Source organism: Ursus arctos, unplaced genomic scaffold (assembly GCF_023065955.2).
Source record: "Ursus arctos isolate Adak ecotype North America unplaced genomic scaffold, UrsArc2.0 scaffold_6, whole genome shotgun sequence".
In the NCBI taxonomy this organism is placed as follows: Eukaryota; Metazoa; Chordata; class Mammalia; order Carnivora; family Ursidae; genus Ursus; species Ursus arctos.
The window spans coordinates 66,991,935-67,014,324 of NW_026623078.1; the positions used below are offsets into that span (position 1 = coordinate 66,991,935).

Genomic DNA, 22,390 nt, shown 5'->3' on the forward strand with positions numbered 1-22,390 from the left:
GGTTCTTGGCTGGATCTGAAAATTAAACTGACAAAGACAGATCAACAGGAGAAAAGCATATAAATTTTATTAAAATTTTAAATGTAAATGAGAGCCTTGACAAGAGGATGAAGACCCAAAGAAATGATCAAAGTAGGGAGCTTTTATACCTTTTGGCAATAAATGTGTGAGGAATTGACAAAACAAAGGGGTTTGGGTTAGGCACACATTTGACCTGTGCACAGTACAGGGGTCAGGGGTGCCAAACCCCTGTGCACTTGAAAAGCCATGCATAACTTTCGATTCCCCCAAAACTTAACTACTAATAGCCTACGGTTGACCAGAAGCCTTAATGATAACAAAACAGTTGATTAACATATTTTGTATGCTATATTTATTATATACTGTATCCTTACAATAAAGTAAACTAGAGAAAAGAAAATGTTATTAAGACTACCATAAGGAAGAAAAAACACGTTTATAGTACCGTGCTGTAGAATGTCCACATGTAAGCGGACCTATGTAGTTAAAACTCACGTTGTTCAAGGGACAACCATAGTAAATGGTGAAGAAGTAACTAAAAAGATAAGGGTCTGTTTAACAAGGTTTGTTTATACAGATTTCTTGGCCCCTGAATTCTCTGTCTTTGGTGATAACAGTGTCTTCCCTTCTCCTGTTATAGGGAGGGCACCTTTCACATGGGAGATGTATCTCCTGCTTTCAAGAGGACAAAGGAGGGTCAGGGTGTCCTTCTTGCACCAGCTGTTTTTTTTTTTTTTTAATGCCTTTAATTCAAAATAATCAATATGCCAAAGTGGCATATTTTGGGGTTACATATTCTGCTACCCTTCAGTAGACATGTGAGATGGTGTGCCTGCAGGCTGGCTCTCATTATATACTTCCCATAGGATGGGGCGTGCGTGAGGTCCAACCACTGCTACATGATCTGGCCCCAAGCAACAATACCACGCTTGTGGTGAAAGGAAAGTTCACATCAGGAACCCAGAAGTCTGTGCTTAATGGCAGCGTGGTCATGATGCTGGAGGTACAAAGACAGAAAGTTTCACCTTTGGTCTTCCCATGACCGGGCGGGGCCCATTTTCCCCAATCTCCCAACTAGTCTTCTGTTAGACTATAAATTCTTCAGGTTTACTTTCCTCCACATTTACTTGTCATTACCTCTTTTTCAAAATCTTCATCAGCATGGAGTTTGTCATTTAAAGAAACAACTTTGCCATCTGGTGAGAATAGTATTTGTTATTTCGATACTTTTCGAAGTATATATGCAATGGATGTTTTGTTCATATGCTTATTGACAATTCGTATTTCTCAGAGTTGACTCTTTAAGTCCTCTGTCTATTTTTTTCACTGGAGGTTTCTCTTATTGAGGTGTAAGAACTAATTATATATCATAAATACTAATCTTTTGTGTATCTTAAGCATTGCAAGTATTTTCTGTTAGTTATCCATGGTTTTATTTACAATGTTTCATAGATATTTATGTGACAAATTCTATTAAAATGCTTCTTTGTACTTTCTGCTTTTATGCTTATAAACTCTTTCTCTACCACTATTCCCTACATGATCTATTTTCTCTGGGTCTTGCTTATTTTTTACATTTCATTCTTTAATTCCACTTGGATTTCATTTTGATGCATGTGTGAGATGAGTATCTAACCTGACGTATTTTCTCCCAAATGATCCATCTTCTAACTTCCAGACCTCTACCCTATTGCCCAGGAAGCTAGATCACAGGTGTAGATAAGTCATTCAAAAGAGGGAAACAATCCAAGAAGACCACCTTTCCTAGTGCCCACCCTGCAAGAGAAGGGGTGCCCACCTCGGTTTTGTCCTTCAGAGAGTCACTTAATATACCATTCAGTTTTCTAAAAAGAAAGTTTTTCAGGTTGCCCTGAGTCCTCATTAATTCTAAACCAAAAGTAGTGGTACTTATCTCCTTTATGCTATTGAATATTATTTTTCCTAGTGTAAGATGTGATTTTTTTCCCTTTTGTTTTAAATCCCGTAGTCACCCATGATACTCTTTTCAAAAGAGTTGGATAAAATTGACTTCTACCTTCCCCTCTGCCCTCGAATAGAAGCCATGCTTTCATGATAAATTGCACAGAAAAAAAAAAAAAAAAGAAAGGAAAGGAAAAGAACAAGGCAGCAGGAGAGTTGCTTGTACCAAAATGAGAGTGGCTTCTGCCTCTGCTTCAGTAACTTTGTTCCACATTTCTTTCTGAACTCTCAGACAAAAGTGATAATGAGAGTTTAATCTCTAGACTTGTGCCCTCAGCTGTTTATTTTCCTTAGACTATTTGAATTCCTACGGGGCCTCAATTTCAGCCACTAGAAACAGGACTTTCATGGTAGTTCTTCCCCTGGGGTGGAAATAATCAGAGGGTAAAAATCGAAGGTTTACCGTGTTTTCCAGCTGTGATCCAATGTATTTTCACCATTTTGAAAAGACTGAGGGTCCAAGGCAAGCTTAATGGGAGTGAGATGAAAGATAGAAAGAAGGTATTCTTCAATTTACGGGAACTCAGCTATCCTTGTGGCATGATATTCAGTATCCTTGTGGATGCTGCTACTCTGATCTTGCTCTGCTCTGGGCTTTCCTCTCTCTTCCATTCTAGAGGCTTGGCATGAGCATCGTGGTATCTGCTGTCAGACGTTAACAAAGTCATGTGTATGTTGCCCAGGTGTGTGAACCCATAAGAACTAAGGATTCTTTCAGTGGAATCCTTCCTTGAAGTAGGTAAAGAGTAGTGTGGTCAGGAGTGGTAAGGCCCAACAATAGTGCTTTTCTAACTTTTTTTTTTAAGCATTAAAATCATTTTTCCAAAGTCTTACGAAAATAGCACTCTTAATTACATGATGCTTAGGATACAGATAATGTCATATTTACATATTTGTTTAAACCAAATCAGATCTTTCTCCCAGGCTCTTCTTGCCAATATTGATAGAAATCTACCCTTTTTCCTGCTTTCTCTGGCTCTCTTGTGTTTGATAAGGCTCTGGGACTAATATGGCCCCAGTCATCCCTCCACAGTGGTTAATGCTGCCCTGGATCCCCACCATGATCCCATCATCCCCACATGGCACCATGATCCATCAGGGGAGGATGGTTTCTACCCACTTCACTTCCTTTTTTTTCCATCTCAACCACAAAGCATCTTTGCTGAGGTTTCTGAGGCCATGTGCTTCACACCAAGCTTGATAAGCACCCACATTGCCATCCCCTGATGAGGACTGGGTTGCCTCAGAGGGACTGTGCTTTGAGAAGCACTTCTACCTTCTTTATTGTATTCAAGTCCAGTAGATTCAATATCTTGCAGGAGCCTGGGAGCTTCGCTTATCAATCTCCAAGACATAAAGCTTCCATCTCTCTCCTTGGTGATTCCACGTAGTTTCAGCATTGCCTAGAATTTTGAACTGTGGATGTCTCTGCAGGAGGTATCATTAGGACAATCTCCTGTTCTTGGATCTTGTTTGGGGGCATGGAGAAAGGGATAGTAAAAGGCCCTTCCCCACCTGTACCCCCAACAATCTGGAGGACTAGGGAGTATAGACCTAGCAAATAGGGCCTGGCCACTCTCCTAAGATATGTGACTAATAAATTTTTGGTTCCTTTATAATAGATTAGCTGAGAAAAAAACACAGCCTAATTTAGTTTTGAAATAGGTAATACTATTATATTAAATTTTCGGCAAATTACCATGCTCAACTATTACGACATGTGGACTGTCAATGTGCAAAACAGACATAATTGTAGATGCTTTGGTGTAAGTGGGATTTGGCTTGAAGCCCTTCCCACTCAGCATCCTCCCAATGTCTCGAGTGTTCCTGAGCTACCTTGAGGAGCCGCGGAAGGTCCATGATCTCAATTTAAAAACCATTACTGTGATTTGAGGATAACCTCTCTTTAAATCCACACACACCTGTTATGACATTTTCACCTCAGGGTGTAAGAATGGCTGAAAAGGGACAGATCCAACCCCAGGCTAACCACCTTGGGTGCCCTTTGTAATGTGGAACTCTGGGACATTCTAGAGAATGGAAAGATGTGTCTGCCTAGGACATGTAGCCTCTATGTGCCTCGGGAAGATGAGGAGAATCAGAAATTAGCTCTGGTGGGGCGCCTGGGTGGCGCAGTCGTTAAGCGTCTGCCTTCGGCTCAGGGCGTGATCTCGGCGTTCCGGGATCGAGTCCCACATCGGGCTCCTCCGCTGGGAGCCTGCTTCTTCCTCTCCCACTCCCCCCTGCTGTGTTCCCTCTCTCGCTGGCTGTCTCTCTGTCAAATAAATAAATAAAATCTTTAAAAAAAAAAAAAAAAAGAAATTAGCTCTGGTAACGTCTCCCACATGGCGGTTCTGCTGTGTGAATGTACTATCATTAATTTAACTAATCCTCTCTTGACAGATGTTTAGGTAGTTACCATTGTTTCTCTATTATAAATAATGCCATGATGAATGGATTTGCATATGCATCATGTAGTCAGATTGATTAATTCAGTATAAATTCCTAGAGGAGGAATCACTGAGTCAATGATGGAAACATCTAAAATATTTAATCATAAATGCTAGATACCACCTATCCTTACCTTTCTAAGTTCAACTATGTAACATAGGGGCTTAAAGCCCAGAAAGCATATTTCCCAGATTCTCTTGGCTTAGGGCTTTGTCTAGAATCTACCAATGAGAGACATTCACATGAAGGAGAAGCCGTTCTCTAAACCAGCAGTGGAGTTTTGCCTATGACTTTCAGACACCCTAAGGGAAGTCGTCAGTCTCAAGGTATCTTCCTGAGAACTACCTATTTCTTTGTTTCAGGGAACTGGGATATCAGTGGTGACTCCTTTATGGTCCTATACTTCTGGTTTCCTGAAAAGAGCCTTTCTGATCTACACTGCCACAGAATCCTAGGTGTGGTCTAAGCCTCAGTACAGGTGCCTTCTCTTCCAATTGCACCCAGAGGAATGCGGCACCTATTGCGAAATTGCTTTTCAGGAAGTGTGTACCAAAGAAACTTCCAGCATCAGCAGTACATCAGAGTGGCATGTCTGCACACTCATGCACTAGCAACTGTCAGTATTTTTCAACGTTGGCAAAGTCATAGGCAACACAAAAAATTAATGGTGGTTTATACTCACATTTCTTGAGTTGAAAATATTATATCTTATTGGCCATTGTTTCTTCCTTTGTGAGTTGTGTGTTATCTTTGGTTGTTCTGCCTCTTCTTTTAATTAACAAACTTTCTTAAAAGCTCTCCTCTTTAACATAATACTTCTATTTGTCACTGCTTTTTTATTTTTACTTCAAGGAGGAATCATTTGTTTCATTATATTAGATTCAGAGAAGAAAGATCATATGCATGTGAGCAAATTACTAAATCTCCAAGTTGGAGAGTTGGCTCGACCTTTCCATCAAAACAAATGGGAGGGCAGGGCGCCTGGGTGGTTCAGTTGGTTAAGCGCCCTACTCTTGCTTTTGGCTCAACTCATGATCCCAGGGTTGTGAGATCGAGCTCTGCATCAGGCTCTACACTGGGTATGGAGCATGTTTAAAATTCTCTCTCTCCCTCTGCCCTTCCCTTCCCTCTCTCTAAAAACAAAAAAACAATGACAAAAACCCCCAAACAAACAAATTTAAAAAAAGACAAAGCGGGGGAACAGAACAACCTGTCAGGGTGGTTCCTTCTTCTGCACCCAGGAAGATAAGCACTATTAAATGTTAAAAGTGTGTTAGAATTGGAGGTATTTTGCATAAAAGTAACTTTTAGAACTTTCTAAGGAATTTGGTTGTCATTTCCCCTTTCTTATCTTCTTTCGCCAACTGCCCTCTTTTGGTCCAGGACTGTGGCACATCACAACCTTGGGAAGGAAAAAAGGAGGGAAAGCCCTGCAGATGAAAGGAGTTAGGGGTGTAGGTTTACACTATACTGCTTCTGAAATACCGAAAGAAAGATGACCATCAGAAAGGGTTATATTTTTCTTTAGATCCTGAGGTGGAGAACAAGCAGCATAATCAAGGTAGACTTTAAGCAAAGGAATTGAGGCGAAACACCAGCTAACTATGGCCAGATGGTCATGATTTGATGAGAATGAAAAACTGGAAGGGACAATACACAGGTTGAGAGAGGTGTCGACCTAGGAATGGAAATGAGGATGCATCTTGTATGATCCATCTGTTTGATTGGGAATGACAGATTCTGAGACAAACACACACTTAATAAGGAGTGGTGTGAGGGGCCCCTGGGGGCTCAGTCGTTTAAGCATCTGCCTTTGGCTCAGTCATGATTCCAGGGTCCTGGGATCGAGCTCCACGTTGAGCTCCCTGCTCAGTGGGGAGCCTGCTTCTCCCTCTTCCTCTGCTGCTCCCCCTGCTTGTGCTTTCTCTCTCTGTGTGTCAAATAAATAAAAATAAAATCTTAAAAAAAAAAAAAAGAAAAAGAAAAGAAAGATTGTGTGATCACTTACGGTGATGACCAAGGTTTTAGAAGGTGAGGGCAGTAAAAATGATGCCACAAACTTGCCATTATCAGGTTTAGGATGTGGCTTCTTATAGGAGCAAGGAAAGGACCTTTTCTGAGATGAGATGGAATAATGATATATTGTCTTAGGGTGGAACACGACTTTTTTTTGTTTTGTTTTGTTTTTGTTTTTAAAGATTTTATTTATTTATTTGAGAGAGAGAAACATAGCCAGCGAGAGAGGGAACACAAGCAGGGGGAGTGGGAGAGGAAGAAGCAGGCTCCCAGTGGAGGAGCTCGATGCGGGGCTCGATCCCAGGAGTCTGGGACCACACCCTGAGCTGAAGGCAAACACTTAATGACTGAGCCACCCAGGCGCCCCCAGAACTTGGCTTTGTAATGCAGGCTCTTCTCACCCTAAATTCCTAACATCTGTCTGGTTGGCAAACAGTAGTTGAAGATGGGAATAAAATTGTTTTAATTTATCTGACATAGAAACTTACTTGGTAGCATTATTTTCAATTATATGAAGTCCATAGGCTGATGTCCTGTGAGTTCACACACACAGAAGCAGAAACACAAGCTCTTCTTGAAGGAGACTTGCTTATTGCTGAAAGATATTGGTGAGTAACGGCTGTAAGTTGCATGGTTCATAAATTACTCTCTGTTTGTAGACAACAGCCTTGGGAAGTTGCATTCATTCTTTCACCTCACTCCTGCACTGTTTATTATTTCTAGATATCTCAATAAAGAGTAACTAACATATTAATTTTTTAAATTAATTTTACATATAATTTTAGTTACTACTATGTGTAAAGAACTGTTGTTTGGTATGTCTGTAAAGCTGTAAGACTTGGTTTACACGTATGAGGAGCTTGCACTCTTGTTGGGGAATCAAGGTTACACAAAATGGAAACCCAAATGATATAAGCAACAATATAAAAAAGTTGCCCTTTAGGTAACTCTCCTGTGGGACTTGGGTGCTCAGGAAATTCTTCACATTGGAGAGATAAATGAAACATGAGTAAGAATGCAATACAGAGAAATAAGGAAAATAAGTTTTGGTTTGAATAGGGGTGGGAAGAGGTGTAACAACTTAAGAATGAGCACATTACAAACCTGCCTCACTAGAGGGGAAGGTTTTATGTTGGGAAATAGTGGAAGAGTTGGAAAGACTCATCTGGTACCTTCCAGTTCTTTTTGGATGCATCCTGGGCTAAGTAGAGTACACAGCTCTGTCGAACTTCCAGCCTTTTCTGATGCCCTTAGGCTAACTTTGGGGATCTTATGTCTGTCCACTGAGGCACATTCTTAATGGATGTTCTGATGGCGGCTCCATTTGGGATTTCCCCAAATCAGCATTTTTCAACCTGTTTTAAAGTATGCTATTACTTTAGAGATAAGCCATATTTTTCTCTTTAATACTCATTATAAATAGGTCAGAAAGAAAATACTGATATATACACACCAGTATATACACACGTGCAGTTTTCATTTTGATGTAACAGTGTGTATTCATACACAGAACGTCAGAGAGTTGAGACAAGACCATCTGATGCGTGAATGCATGATGTTCCATTTTCTTATGGATTGCATTTGCCAATTTGAGAGTTGTGTTGATGAATGTTGTCTGTCTAGTAGTCACTGGACTGGTAGGTATCTTGTCTTAGAATGTAAATACACACTTGTGATAGTTGTTGCTTATTAACTATTAAACATTTACACTGTACAAACTTGTTCCATGCATCTGTTGCTAATAGGTGATTTTATATGAAAGTAAGAATATAATCATTCTCAAACTGTTTTAAATTGGACTAGCAAAACGGCAGAATGCTTCGAAGTGAGCATAGAAATTAGTATCTTCAATTTCTTTAAAAAAAAAAAAAAAAGGAACTGGACTTCCTGAGTCCAGGTTAGCCATTTTGGAGCATTCTTCTTCAAGAATACTAGCATGTGGGGTGCCTGGGTGGCACAGCGGTTAAGCGTTTGCCTTCGGCTCAGGGCGTGATCCCGGCGTTGTGGGATCGAGCCCCACGTCAGGCTCCTCCGCTATGAGCCTGCTTCTTCCCCTCCCACTCCCCCTGCTTGTGTTCCCTTTCTCGCTGGCTGTCTCTGTCGAATAAATGAATAAAAAATCTTTAAGAAAAAAAAAAGAATACTAGCATGTTTTAGAACATACTATTCTTCCCTTTAGAATTCACCGGCACAGAATAAACTTTTCATTCTGTGTGTCAGTAAAAGTAAAATATAGGAATAGACTTGGTGCTACTCCTGATACCAGAATCTGACCTATGAGAAGTTGTCCTCATTTTTAAAAAGTATATCATCTGTAGTGGGTTAAATTGTGCCCCCCTCTACATAAACCTGGAATCTGTGAATTGAACTCAGTTGAAAAAGTATCTTAACTAGGGTGTCTAGATGGCTCAGTCAGTTCAGCATCCAACTCTTGATTTTTAGCTTAAATCATGATCTCCCCATTATGAAATTGAGCCCACCTCCTACTCCCCACTCAGGTGTGAAGTCTGCTTAAGATTATCTCCCTCTCCCTCTGCCCCTCCCTGCCTTCTCACATGCATGCGCACTCTCTTAAAAAAAAAAAAAAAACTTAAAAATTCCATTTATTTATTTATTTTGAGAGGGAGAGAGCACACCTACATGAGCAGGGGGTGGGGCAGAGGCAAAGGGAGAGAGAGAATCTGAAGCAGACTCCACACTGAGCACAGAGCTGGAGGTGGGGCTCAATCTCAAAATGGGGAGATCATGATCTAAGCCAAAACCAAGTCAGAGGCTTAACCAACTGAGCCACCCAGGCGCTGCCCTCCTCCAAAAAAAATCTTAAAAAAAGAAAGAAAAATTATCTTAAGGAGTGTGGCAGACCCAGCGCTCTGTAAAGTGTCGGCCATGTTATGTTGCTGAGGTTGAGGATTGACTTAGGTTCTGAGAGACTCCATATTTCCTGGGATTAGAGCATATATTTATTGACCTGGCTATTGTTTGTCTCCTGACCTAGAATATGGGTTTCAGGAAGAGAGGGACTTCATCTGTTGCATTCCCAGCCCCTGGAGCTGCATCTGGCACATAGTAGGCATTCAGGAAATATTTGCGAAGGAAGGAAGGAAGGAAGGAAGGAAGGAAGGAAGGAAGGAAGGGAGGGAGGGAGGGAGGGAGGAAGAGCAGGCTAATATGATGAAACAATGAAATCCCAGGATACTGGTTGCATAGTTGCATACTTGGTACCATAGTTGCATTGCATCTCCTGGTGACTTGTTCTTAAGGCATATCATAATTAGCATTTACGGTTTGCAAAGCATTTTCAAAAGTCCAAGTATCATATTGCTCAAAACAACCTCCATTTTTATAGCCAAGGAAATTGAGATTCAGTGAGGCCAAGAGACTTAGTAGCTAAGGGCACACAACTTGTTAATGACAGAGCTGGAATTCAACCTTTGGTTTCCAGATTTCAAATCCAGGGCTTTAAAGGCAATAACCACCACAACAGCAAACAACAAAAAGCCTCTACAGTGATAATCTCTCTCGAAGGGAAGAATTTCCTACATTGTGCATGCATATGGGGGTTAGGGGTGGCTTTTCATGTGACAGTGGTCTGCTTGTCACTAAGTCCAACCATATAGGGCATCAGTCATTTATTTCTTCAGGGCTCTAATGATCAGCCAAAAATGTTGTCACTTGCTGGGGTTGATGATGTCACTGCATCTTCCATGAGCATATTTACATCCTGAAGCACCGTGGCACTGTCTTGCTCATGGACTACAGCAGCAATAACATGAATGGTGACAACAGCTAACATCCATTGACCACCTGCCATGGCACGCACTTTACATCCATTACTTCTAATCCTTACAACCACCCTGACATATTACTTTCTGCATCTTATAAGTGAGAAAGAAAGAGCTGGAGAGAGAAGATAATTTTTCCCAAGTCACAGTAACAAAGCAACGTTGCTAATATTTTAATCTTAGGCTGACTCTAAGGCCAGAGTTCCAACCATCATGTTAAAGTTTCAGTCCTTTAGAAATGGACTTAGTGCTGGTCACTGCAGATGCTTGTACAATATAAATATTCATACCAATAATTCCTGATAAACTACAACTTTATAGTCAATGGTAAAATTTTTCACAGTACATAGTGGACATGTATACTTCAAATTTCATGAGTATTTCTTTTTTTTAAGATTTATTTATTTATTTTAGAGAGAGAATGCATGTGCACGCAAGCTGGGGGAGGGACAGAGGGAGAGCATCTTCAAAGCAGACTCCCCACTGAGTGCGGAGTCCAACACGAGGCTCGATCTCACGACCCATGAGATCATGACCCATGAGATCATGAGCTGAGCTGAAACCAAGAGTTGGTCACTCAACCAACTGAGCCACCCAGGCCACCCCTTCATGAGTATTTCTTAAAGTTCTTCTTGTCTTTAAAATTTGAGGAGTTGGGCTGCAAAAAGGCAGAGCATATGTCATTTTCTAAATTAAAATTCTCCTTTTTTTTCCCCAATTGCAAAGAAAGGTGAAATCTTGCTGAATATAAGTAGGTTGCAGAGAATGAATATATCTTGGCCTAAAATACATCATGGTTCAATAAAACTCATCCTGAGAAATGTTTTAATTTTTACTCTTGCTCATACTCTGGCTGTTCAAATCAGATAGGGCACTTAAGCCATTTATAATTAGATCTTCAGTCCTGTTACTTGGCAAACTTAGATGAGGCAGTGAAAAATAGGCTTTCCTTTGTGATGTAACAGTCGCTGTGTAAATGGGGAAGAGGAGCCTGGTTAAACAGAATCTGAGAGCATCATAGAGGGGTTCAACAAAGAGGAGCTGGGGGCGCAGCAAATGCATCTTGTTTATTTGGTAGTATTTATATATTCCATTCCCAAAACAAAGCAACAAGACCTGAAGCCTGACCAGTTGCCAAATCATGTTTTCAGGGGCCATGGTCATCATCATTTTGCTCATCAAATATGCCAGTCTTGAGGAACAATGCACAGATTATGTGACTATCATATGTGAGGAAGAGCAGAATGGGTGCTTCTTCATCATCAACTCTTGGTCCTCACAACCCACACTATCCACCTCTTTATTTTTATTGAGTGGTGTAAAATGTTCTTAATTTCAGGGAAGGAGGCATTTGAGTGAGTCAACAGAAAATCAAAATAAATTATCATGTATTACTTATGATTCTTGACCTAGACTTTCTATAATATTTTCACAGAAAAAAAAACAAAAAATAAAAAAGCCAAGCAAATTTTATACCAATTTCTTTTTTAGGCTAAATTTTATCCTGGAGCTATGAAGTACAGGGATAGTAGAAATGAGACAAGTCAATAGGGTTTCTGATATCCTGCTTTCCTTTTCGGATAATCTTGAATTTGAACTGTTTTTTGTATTGCTGTAGGTACCCTGTGCAACTGAGGTGCAAGGTATATCAAACCAAGGAGAGAAATCAAAGCAAAACCAGCTATTTGTGTTCCAACCCTAGAGACAGACTGTTAGGGCATTCTAGCCAGGACTTTCTATTTATTTCTTTAAGATCTTGGAGGTCGGCTTACTCTTCTGAAAGTATGGCTTTAGGAAATGGGGAGCATTCAGCTATTTCCAGAAACAAAAGACCTGTCCAGTGAAACTTTCTGCAATGATGGAAATGTTCGATATCTGTGCTGTTCCAATACAATAGCCACTAAGTACACATGCCCATCAAGTACTCGAAATGTGGCTAGTATAACTGAGGAACTGAATTTTTAATTTAATGTAATATAATTTTAATTTATTTAAGTGTAAGTGTAGAGTTATATTTGTGGCTACTGGTTAGTGCGGATTTAGATTTTTATCATTTTCATGAGCGCGTATGCTCTAAGACTAATAATTGGAATTCTCATCCCTAAATTAGGTGAAATGGTCAAATCCAGTTTTTGCAAATAAAGACACAGTATCATGGAGGCATATTGTTCAAAACTATAGGTCTGGTTCTTTGCAGGACTCTTAGGTCTGATACTCTGGGTTGTCTTCATTTTCATCTCTGTGGGGGGGGGAGGGTGCGTATGTAAGTGTCCGTGTGAGGGTGCTTTCTAGAATACTATGGCAGTTTCCTATTAGAAACCCTCCTAGACTGAAATTTACTTGCATCTGGGGGTTTTACTCAATATGCTACATACTTACCTGAATTTGAAATCCTTTAACACAGCGTTTATATCCTGTGACTTACGACCAGAACTTTCCACAGGAAGTAAGTAAACAACCTTCTCAAAGTTATGGTTTTTCAAATAAAACTATTGCTGTTTGGAATAAAATAGAATTTCTATGTGTAGTCATCAGGCCCAAGTATTCTCAGTTTATTCCCTTCTAGTTAAGTAGTATTTCCAAGCGCTGTTGTGTTTAGATGGGGCCATGTGACCGTTCTGGCCAGTGAATTCTGAGAAGAAGCCATGCATGCCACTGTGGGCCAGGGGGTCAGGCATTTAACTGCTGAAGCAAAACACTGCAGAGCTCTCTCTCTGCTGGCACAGCATCTAGCAGTAGGCAATATGGCGCCTGCTCTATCGACTTGGGACCCTGAATTCTAGGATGAGCAGAACCCTCCTGGCAACTTGCAATAGACATATACTATGGAAAAGAAATAAATCTTTGATTTTTCAAGTCTAAGTATGGAGCTAAAGCAAGGATGGTGAATAGAGGACAGGAGTCAAGGTAGCAACTGAAATAGGAGAAAGATGAATTATCTGAAGTTGAATTCAAGTGATCTCATGTTTGTCAACAACCTGCATGACACTGAATGAGGACATGGCGGAAGCTTGGAAACCCTCCTGAATTAGGCAATTTGTAGAGCCCTGAATGAAATGCTTTCAAAACAAATATCCGTGCAGCTTTATTTGTAGAGTGAAAAAAAGGTGTTGAGTGTCCATGGTGGGACCCAACAGCTTCAGAATAAATTGTTCCCGCATTAAAGGGCCCTATAGAGAGCGCCTTGAGCTGTGGCCGCATCCGTTGAAGATGTTGGATAGGCAGAGTCTTGTTTTCATGCACATTTCTTAGCTTTGAAGAGGAACCTGAGTGATGGAAAGAAGATAAACAGCTAGAGAAAGGATGTTGGCAAAAATATACACTGAATTTCATACACTTAGCATTTCTCATCCGGAAACCTAGGCTTGAGACTCGTGTAACAATTCTTACATTGGGAAATCTAATGGACTCCAGGGCATATAGTGATAACATCAGGTTCTTTTTATATTAAACCCTAATTTCATTAATATGACCTTTTAAAGGAATCACATGAATTATTATAGGAAAACTTCTAAAAGTTGTTTTGTACCACATTTGGTTCTTCAGGTCCAACATATTCTTAATGATTAATTACTATCAACAATACTAATTAATAATAATTTTATTAGTGTTAATTATTATAACACCCTTACTAATAGTGCCAATCATAACAACAACAATGGTGGTGATTTACGGTTTCTATTTTAGTGCTCTTTCTATTCTCCTGGCGCTGTAGTAAATGTTATATATATCTATATATGAATTATCTCATTTAATCCTAACAACACTCTGATTTATAATGTAAGGAAAAGAAACCATCTCTGTGAGTTTGGGAAACTTGGTGTAGGCCCATTGGCTGGCAAGTGGTAGGGCTTCTACCTGAAGTTGAGACTAAATGAATCCAAAGACTGTGTTCTTAATGTTAGGCACTCTACCGCTTTTCTTAGGGCTGACGTTTAGAATATCAACTTTAATATGACTTGTGTCTTGGTTGTATTTAGCCAAGCCTTTTACACAGGGGCCTCACAAATGAGAAATAATTGAAAAGAAGAACTGAAGAGGTATTAATTGAAGAGGTAATTTTAAAGAAAAATTCAAATGTCTGTACTTGATTGTCAGATGAATTCGCTGATGGCCCATTATCATAAAAGGTATAATGTTTAAAGAAACCGTGAATGCCAAAATAAAAATTACGAACAGAGGTTATGCAATGATTTTTTTTTTTAAATGAGAAAGAATACCGACGTCATAGTTAATTACATGTTCACCCATGCAGCCTTCAAGGCGGCCTGCGTGTGTTAGATTAGGGGCAGGCCCACCTGGGAATTTCTGCAGCTTCCTATGCCTTTCTCGGTTCACATACGATGGATTAGCAGACAGGTAAACCGCTTTCTTGCATTGCCCCTGGGCAAGTTTCTTCTCTCCCTTCGTGGATCTTTCATTTTACTCATTTGTAAAATGGGAGGGTCCTTGGGGATGACTCTCCGCTCATTCCAGTACTGATGTTCTCTTGTGTCTCTCCTTGATATCCTGACACCACAAAACTTCTTCTAACCAGTAGCTGGGTTCATAAATATGCCAGCCAAGAATTTTCCTGGGGTACCAAGTCGTAAGGGTGTCTGGTAGATTTAATGTGTCAGTTTGGCCAATCTGGAGCTAGAACCCCCGCCCTTCCCTTCTGCGCGTAGCTCCAGGCTGAGGTGAGTCACAAAAGACTTCTGCGCAAGATTTGGGAGGTGGAAGCAAAGCAGCAGCAATACCCCTTTCATGCCCAGGAGGTCAGTGCCCGGCATGAAGGGCTGGCACAGCTCATCAGTGTTGTCATCCACCCGTGGACAAACCTTGTTGACATCGGCCAGACTCCCTCTTTCAGTTTTTCTGACCCCTGCGTCAGTTAGTGATTTAGCCCCATGACAGAGGGCACCAGCTTCTCCTTCACCTTATTCCCATCCTCAAGGTTGGAGGCTCAGAGACGGTGAGAGTCTGATACGGATTCTTGTCCATCCTCCTTGGTTCCAGTCCATTCCTACAGGGTTTCTTTTGAGCTTGCTTTACCCACTTCATATCCCTTTCCCATTCCAGACTCCAGACCAGCTGACTTCCCTTGCCAAGAAGTCGTAGCTCAGTAGATGCTTTAACCCACAATCATCTAAGATCAAATCCCTCTAATAAATCCCTTATTATATAAATCTAGTGGCTGCACTTCTCTGATCTAACGGTGACTAATACAGGTTGCTAAAACAGCTCAGGGAAGATAATTACATGGAGAAAATAGAATCTAGCAGAATTCTTGTCAGAGAAATAATGAATGTGATTGGAAGGATTTTTCTTAAGCCATTTGGGGGGGGGGGGCTGTTTAATGGGAGAACCAGGGTAACAATCTGTATTTACTAAGTTGCCTTTGAAGAAGGGGGCTATCTAGTTCAGTTCAAGGCTTTTATGTTTCTTCTGAATGAGGATGCAGCCAGGCAGGTAGGACTAGATGCTTGGAGGCAACAGAGAATGGGGACATTACTTCTGGGATATCCAGTACCCTCCTTCCTCATGCAGAGCTCAGCGCCATCTCTAAACACATATCAAAACCTATTTTCGGTTTTAATGTCAGTTTTAACATTAGCCAGTTATTCTCCCTTCTAAGAGAAAACTCTGTTACAAGCAAGTGTAATGAGATGCATGGTATGTACACACATTCATTCATTCATTTATCAAGTATTCAACGTATGCCAGGTCTGATCTAGGTCCTAGGGATACATGTCAAACAAGATATCAAGGTCCCTGTTTGCCTGGATTTACCTTCCAATAATAGAATCAAAGTGATGATTTTTTCAAAGGAGAAAAAAAAGAACAAGGTAATTGTTGAAAATGGTAAGTGATATGAAGCAGATACAACAAGGGGAGGGTGTGATTTTGACGCGGTGGTCAGGGAAGGAGAGCTGAAATGGGAGACCTGAGTGAAAGGACGGAGCTGACCATGTGGAAATCTGGCACGCTGCAGAAGAAAAGCAAATCCAAACTTTTAAGTGGGAGCAAGTATAGAAAGTTCCAAGAGCAGAAGGAAAGCCAGAATGGCTGGAGTATAGTGAATGGGGCAAGAGAAGAAGACAAAGAGAATAAAGAGTATGTAGAAACAAAGCCATGGAAGGGCTTGTAAATCGTGGTGTGCAGTGTGGGTTTTATTCCTGGGTCACCCCTAGAGGTTTAGATTTCAGAAGAGCATTCTAGCCGCACTGCTGAGAATTGAAGAGCGGAAATAGGGTCCAGTTAGTGTGTGATTGGTGTTGCAGGCTGGACTCAGCTGGGCACTGTGGATATGGAGAAATGTCAACAGACTTGGGTTCTGAGGCAGGGCTGCCAACACCTGGAGATGGATCGGATGTGGGGAGTGAGGGCTCAGAGCTCACAAAGATGGCTCCCTGCATTTGAGGGTCAAGCCGCTAAGCCAATGTTTGGCATTTTCTAAGATGGGGAAGGCTGGGGGGGGGGGGGGGAGAAACAGATTTTGGGGATGGCTAAATCATATTTATATGAGTATAAAAATACACTATTTATTACATCATTCTAGTTTTATAAAATTTGCAATTTGTTTCTGTTCCCATGGCCTTTCCCAAAGAAATAAATATATGCTGATGAGCAGCAGACAGTGCCTTCACTGTTGGTTGTGTTGTTTCTGTGAAGAATAAGGTCCTTTCAAGAAGTTAAGTTTTATTCCACCATCAGGGGTGTTCTCTCCGGGAAGTTCTTCCCTGTGGTTGTCTATTCACAATTGTACAAGTTTCCGTTCTTTGACATGGAAATACGTGGCAACGCCCACTGGAGTCAGCGATAGGAATTTGGCTTTCATTGCCAAATTGTGCACTTTCACAAATCCTGAAGGGCTGGAAAGAAAGAGTCAGGCCTGAGCAAAAGTGGCTGACTCTGATTTCAAGGGTGAGCTTGTGTAAACATTTCTGAAGCATGATTCTTATTCTTAAACATTGGAGAATGGCTTTTAGAATGGGGGGGGGGATTCTCTCCCTCCCCCAAACGCCAGTGCTTATGTTTCACTCATTTGGGTTCTAAGAAACAAAATCTTTTCCTCTAAAGGGCTTCACGGGGGAGGACCTGATTGCCAGAGTCGATGAGGTTTGCCCTCCAGGTTTCGGGGAATGGATTCTACCATGATGAAGAGGTTAGTAGCTGATAACCCCATTTCTTCACTATATTTAGCGCTTGGAAACCTGCCATAAACGAATTTTCTACTGTTCTTCAGCTTTTACAGTGTAAAAATTTATTTTTTGGTGTTGAAGATGGGCAAGGTTTATGAAGAAACTTGTTTTTCATTTCTTCAGAGAAAGCTTTTGTTTTTCAAACAAGTGTTACCTGATTATTTTGCCTTGGAGTGCGCCATGGTCCATATTGTAATGTCAACTCCACGCCAGCAGATGGCAGTCACATTACACTGCACCTTGGCATTAAGCAAAGTTTTAGAACACCAGGAATTTGTCCTGTTCACAGAGGGGGGGTCTCATGAACTCTGTGGACGGGTGGGAGGGGTAACTTGTATGGAGACTAATTCCAGGGAATCCACTACATAAATATATGAATTTGGCCTTGAATCTAGAGATATTTTTAATTGGAAAAAGGACACAAAACTGAGTAAAAAACAAAACAAAGCAAAAAACCAATAAACCCAGGAACAGCAACAACAACAACAAAAAACCCTCCTTAAATAAATCTGTCAAAATGAGGTATGAGGTGAACATCCCAAGGTTGTGGGCTTATTCCGGGCTTTGTTTCACTGATACATGGATCAATATAATCATGGTTGAGGAGCTGGCGTGAAAACATAATGGCTAAGAGAAAAAGGCTGGGCACAATTGCAAAAGTATTTTATTTTCAGGAGGATTAACTGAGCTCTGGGTGGCTAGACAGGGTAGGGGAAAATAGAAGAAACTCAGAAGTGAAATTAGAAATCTTAGAACTTTTCTTTCTTCCATAGACCTGATCCAAAGGAATGCTTTGTAGGAAAAATAAGGATTTTTCTCCAGCAAAAAGGGACATTACATATGTTGCTGTCATTCCAGCTTCTGTTTCGTTATGTTTTCCTGTATTTCTGCCACTGCAACTCAGCTGGGTTTGGCCTCTCTTCTTTACCACTAAAGTTAAGTGGTTGCCTTGCTTTTTGGAGAAGGTGTGCCGGCTTTCAGACAGGTGCAGGGGTTATTTGGCATTAAAAAGACATTCCTATTTCTCCACCCGCAATGTGGTTTCTGTGTCTGAGCAAAAGGCACATTTTATCTGTTGATGCTGGGTTTGGTTTTTTGAGTGCATCTCACTAGAAATGTGTGGGAACAGGGCTCTGTTTAAGGAAATTGCCGCAATCTGTTGTTAGGGAGAAGCCTTGAATCCCGTGGAAATGGACTGCACAGGTCAGGAATTTCTGCAAATGTTTCTTTTCCCCAGAAACTATTGAAACTAGGACTACTGTTTCTCACTCAACTTTTTAAGGAGATCCTGGAATACAGGGTGATAAAACTCTATCCACATCATCATGATGGAAAACTTTACAGATCTAAGCATAAACACATCGAGAGAGGCATTCGCCGCAATCTGATTCTATCGCGCTTGCTGTATCTGACGAGGGTTCGCTTATTTTCCATTCCAGTATGCGGATACTTACATGATCACGCATCTGTATTTGAGCAGGGGTTGGGTGTTCAGTCCACCTGGGGTACGCACAATCAGGGGGTGCATTACTTGTAGAGAATTTAAAGACATAATGAAACTGACAGTTTGGTCTGCTTTTAAATTATCACCATGCCCAGAAATTCTTAAGCACTTCCAGTGGGGAAAAAAAAATCTTTTTCTGGTCTAATTTCTAAATATTTGCCATGCTGGCAGCTGAGTTTCAATAACATATATGTATGCTTTAAATTAGCACAGTTAATTCATCTCTTAAATAAACATTCCAGGGACACCTGGGTGGTTCAGTTGGGTTAAGAGTCTGCCTTGGGCTCAGGCCACATTCCAGGGTCATGGGATCCATCCCTGCTCGGGGCTCCCTGCAGGGAGCTCAGCCAGGAGCTTGCTTCTCCTTCTCCTACCCACTCGTGCCCTCTCTCGCTATCTCTCTCTCAAATAAATAAATAAAATCTTTTAAAAAAATTCTATATGGTAGCGAATTCAGAGAACTCCCAGCTATGCCGTAGGCCTCCAACACACTGTGGACTTGGCTACCAAGTTCATTTCCAGAAGAAGTTCATAATTGTTCAGACTCTTTCCAGCTTGCCTCTGGTGTAGTTTATATTTCCAATTCCTGTGGTATTATATATTCTTACTTTTGAATGGTACATTGGAAATAAAGATATCAGTACGTGATTTTTCTTTTCTGAATATTTTTTTCTGGTGTGTGTGCCAAAGACCTCAAAATATTTGCAAACAGCCAGGATCAGTTTAATGATGTAGTGAAAACAGCAAGCTTCAAACTTGTTTCTTGAAGACTGATGCACAAAAATAGGGGAAAGGCTATTAAATATGCAAAACGTAAGGAATTGAACATTTACATAGGAAAAGGAATCAAATTAGAAGAAAAATACCCAGAAAAATAACACAAGATACTGGTCTTACATTGTTGGAGAAATAACAAGGGAATGTTTGAATATCCTGATCATTTTCATCAAGATCTGGGACTCGTTCTAAATAAGAAGAAAAAACTTAGTTTTTACTAAATGTAACAGAAGTTTAAGATGAATTTCTGGTGAAAGTGTTTTGTGGAACTTTTTTGACTGTGAAAACATGCAGAAGGAACCAGAATTGATATGAAAGAAACAAAGACACGGACAGTATGCCGTTTCTGGAATTTATTATGAAATGAGACTTTTATGGAACTTTGCTAGGCTTACACTTAAAAGATTGTCTTAGCTGTTTGTATATCTATTCTTTCATGTGAAAGTAATGAAGGGTAGTTGGAAGAAAGGCAGGAAGAGACAAGGAGCCCCCATCCTAAAAAGGAAACCACCCTTAAAAGGATTTTACATCACCCTAGAAGGAGCCTTCCACCCTTTCCCACATGATAGATAGATGACAAAAATCTCTTTGGATGACAGGTGCATAGAGGGTTAATCTGATTAAAACAGCCTGCCAACAAGCCCATAAAAACCTCTAGATTTAAATGCCAAATCGGCAACCCTCTTGGGTCCCCTCCCTCTTTGGGAGCTTTGTACTATTACTCAATAAACTTTACTAGCGCTCAATAAACTTGGCTTTGCTGCCCACCACTCTTCCTCTCATCTACCTCTTCATTCTTCCAAGTGGCATGACCAAGAACTGCGGGCACTGAAGGAAAAGAAATTCTGTAATGAAAGAGATTTTATGACATTAAAATTAATGTAAAAGGTATTCTTCCATCAACTGTCCATCAACTAGAGAACACAGATTGACCCAAAAAAAAGTGTATATTGTCTACTGAACAGAAATATGTAAAGAAAATTAATTTTGACAAAATCATGGATAAGTTTGTAGAATGTTAAAGTTAGAAAAACTATAATTTTGTTGTTCATTACTACAATCGATCAATATGTAGGTATAAATTTTCCCCTTTAAAAAATACAGCAATGCAATTAAGTAACCTATTACCTTTTTTCCTTATGTTGTCATATTTAATTTATTTTCTATTAAAAAACTTAAGGGACATCTGAGTGGTGTAGTCAGTTAAGCACCTGACTCTTGGTTTCAGTTCAGGTTGTGATCTGGGGGTCCTGAGATCGAGCCCTGTGTTGGGTTCCAATCTCAGTGCTTGAGATTCTCTCTCCCTCTTCCTCCGCCCCTCCCCCTTGTGCACGCTCGTGCTCGTGCTCTCTCTCTCTCTCTTGAATACATAAGTATATCTTTTTTTAAAAAACTTAAGATATATAAAATTTTTATTAAATAAAAATTCATTGTTTCTATTTTCTGACTTTTTTTCATTTCCTGTGATAAGTATTACTCAATGGTTTTTTAAAAAATTTTTTTGAGAGAGAGAGAGAATGGGAGGGTGAGGGGCAGAGGGAGAGAGAGAATCTTACGCAGGCTCCACACCCAACACAGAGCCCCACTCAGACCTCAATCTCATGACCTGAGCCAAAATCAAGAATAGGGCACTTAACTGACTTAGCCACCCTGGCACCCCATCAAAATGTTAAAAATGATCCTTTGATGCCAAATATGCTAGGCCGAACAGGCTGGTCTTTCACCGAATTTATAGGTCATAGTGGGCTATGTTATAGTAACATTGAGACTGCGCAATCTCTGTGGTTTAGCGCAGTTAACATTTGCAGCTTGCTAGCACAAAGTCCAATATGGAAGTTCCTGACTGATGGCAGCCCTTGGTGGTGGAGACCCTGGGAACCACCATCTTGAGCCTGTATCAGGTTGCTACCTCTGCCAGGTTCAGAGTTGCTCTGGCTACCATTCAGCTAACAGATGGTGAAGGAGATACAGAAGATCAGAGAATGCTGAAGATGAGGCAAAATATTTTATGAACAGGCCTGGAAATAGCACATATCACTTCCATCTGCATCCAGTTGGCCAAGTCCAGCTAAGAGCAGAAAAGGCAGGGTAATAGAGTCTTCCTATGTGACAGGGAGGAGAGAACAGGACTGGTGAGCATCTAGGCAGGTCAGTCACTCCATCTGTGATCAAGTTGCTATTCCTGCACCTTTCCACCATTGCAATTGTTTACTAAATGTCGTCTTTGTGTCTCATTCCCTGTTACTAACATGCAGTAGATAGAGTAGCACTGAACGGTCAATGGTTTCAAACCAAGTAAGTGAATTGCTTTTTGTCCAATGAAACATGCTATGCAAATTTTAATATATTAAAAAGAGACAAATATAGGGACTCCGGGGTGGCTGAGTTGGTGAGGCATCTGCCTTTGGCTCAGGTCATGATCCCAGGGTCCTGGGATTGAGTTCCCCATTGGGTTCCTTGCTCATTGCGGAGCCTGCTTCTCCCTGCTTGGGCTCTCTCTCTTCCTCTCTGACAAATAAATATATAAAATCTTAAAAAAAGAGAGAGAGAGAGAGATGAATATATAGCTGTTCTCTCTGGAGTAGGAATAAACAGTCAGAAATACTATTTCAACAGTCTTGTCATTAACTTACATACGTTCCCTCCCTACCCACCCCAACCATTACTGAGATCCT

The 22,390-nt window shown here is 40.7% G+C and overlaps 1 long non-coding RNA gene across 6 annotated transcripts in view; it reads left to right on the plus strand.

Moving 5' to 3' along the window:
• LOC113252786 (uncharacterized) overlaps positions 1–22,390 on the plus strand; it is a 197,649-nt gene that overhangs the window by 82,317 nt on the left and 92,942 nt on the right. For all 6 annotated transcript variants that reach the window (XR_008957795.1, XR_008957794.1, XR_008957800.1 and 3 more), the window contains exon 3: positions 17,313–17,397. This is a non-coding gene — a long non-coding RNA (uncharacterized LOC113252786). The remainder of the gene's footprint in view (positions 1–17,312; positions 17,398–22,390) is intronic.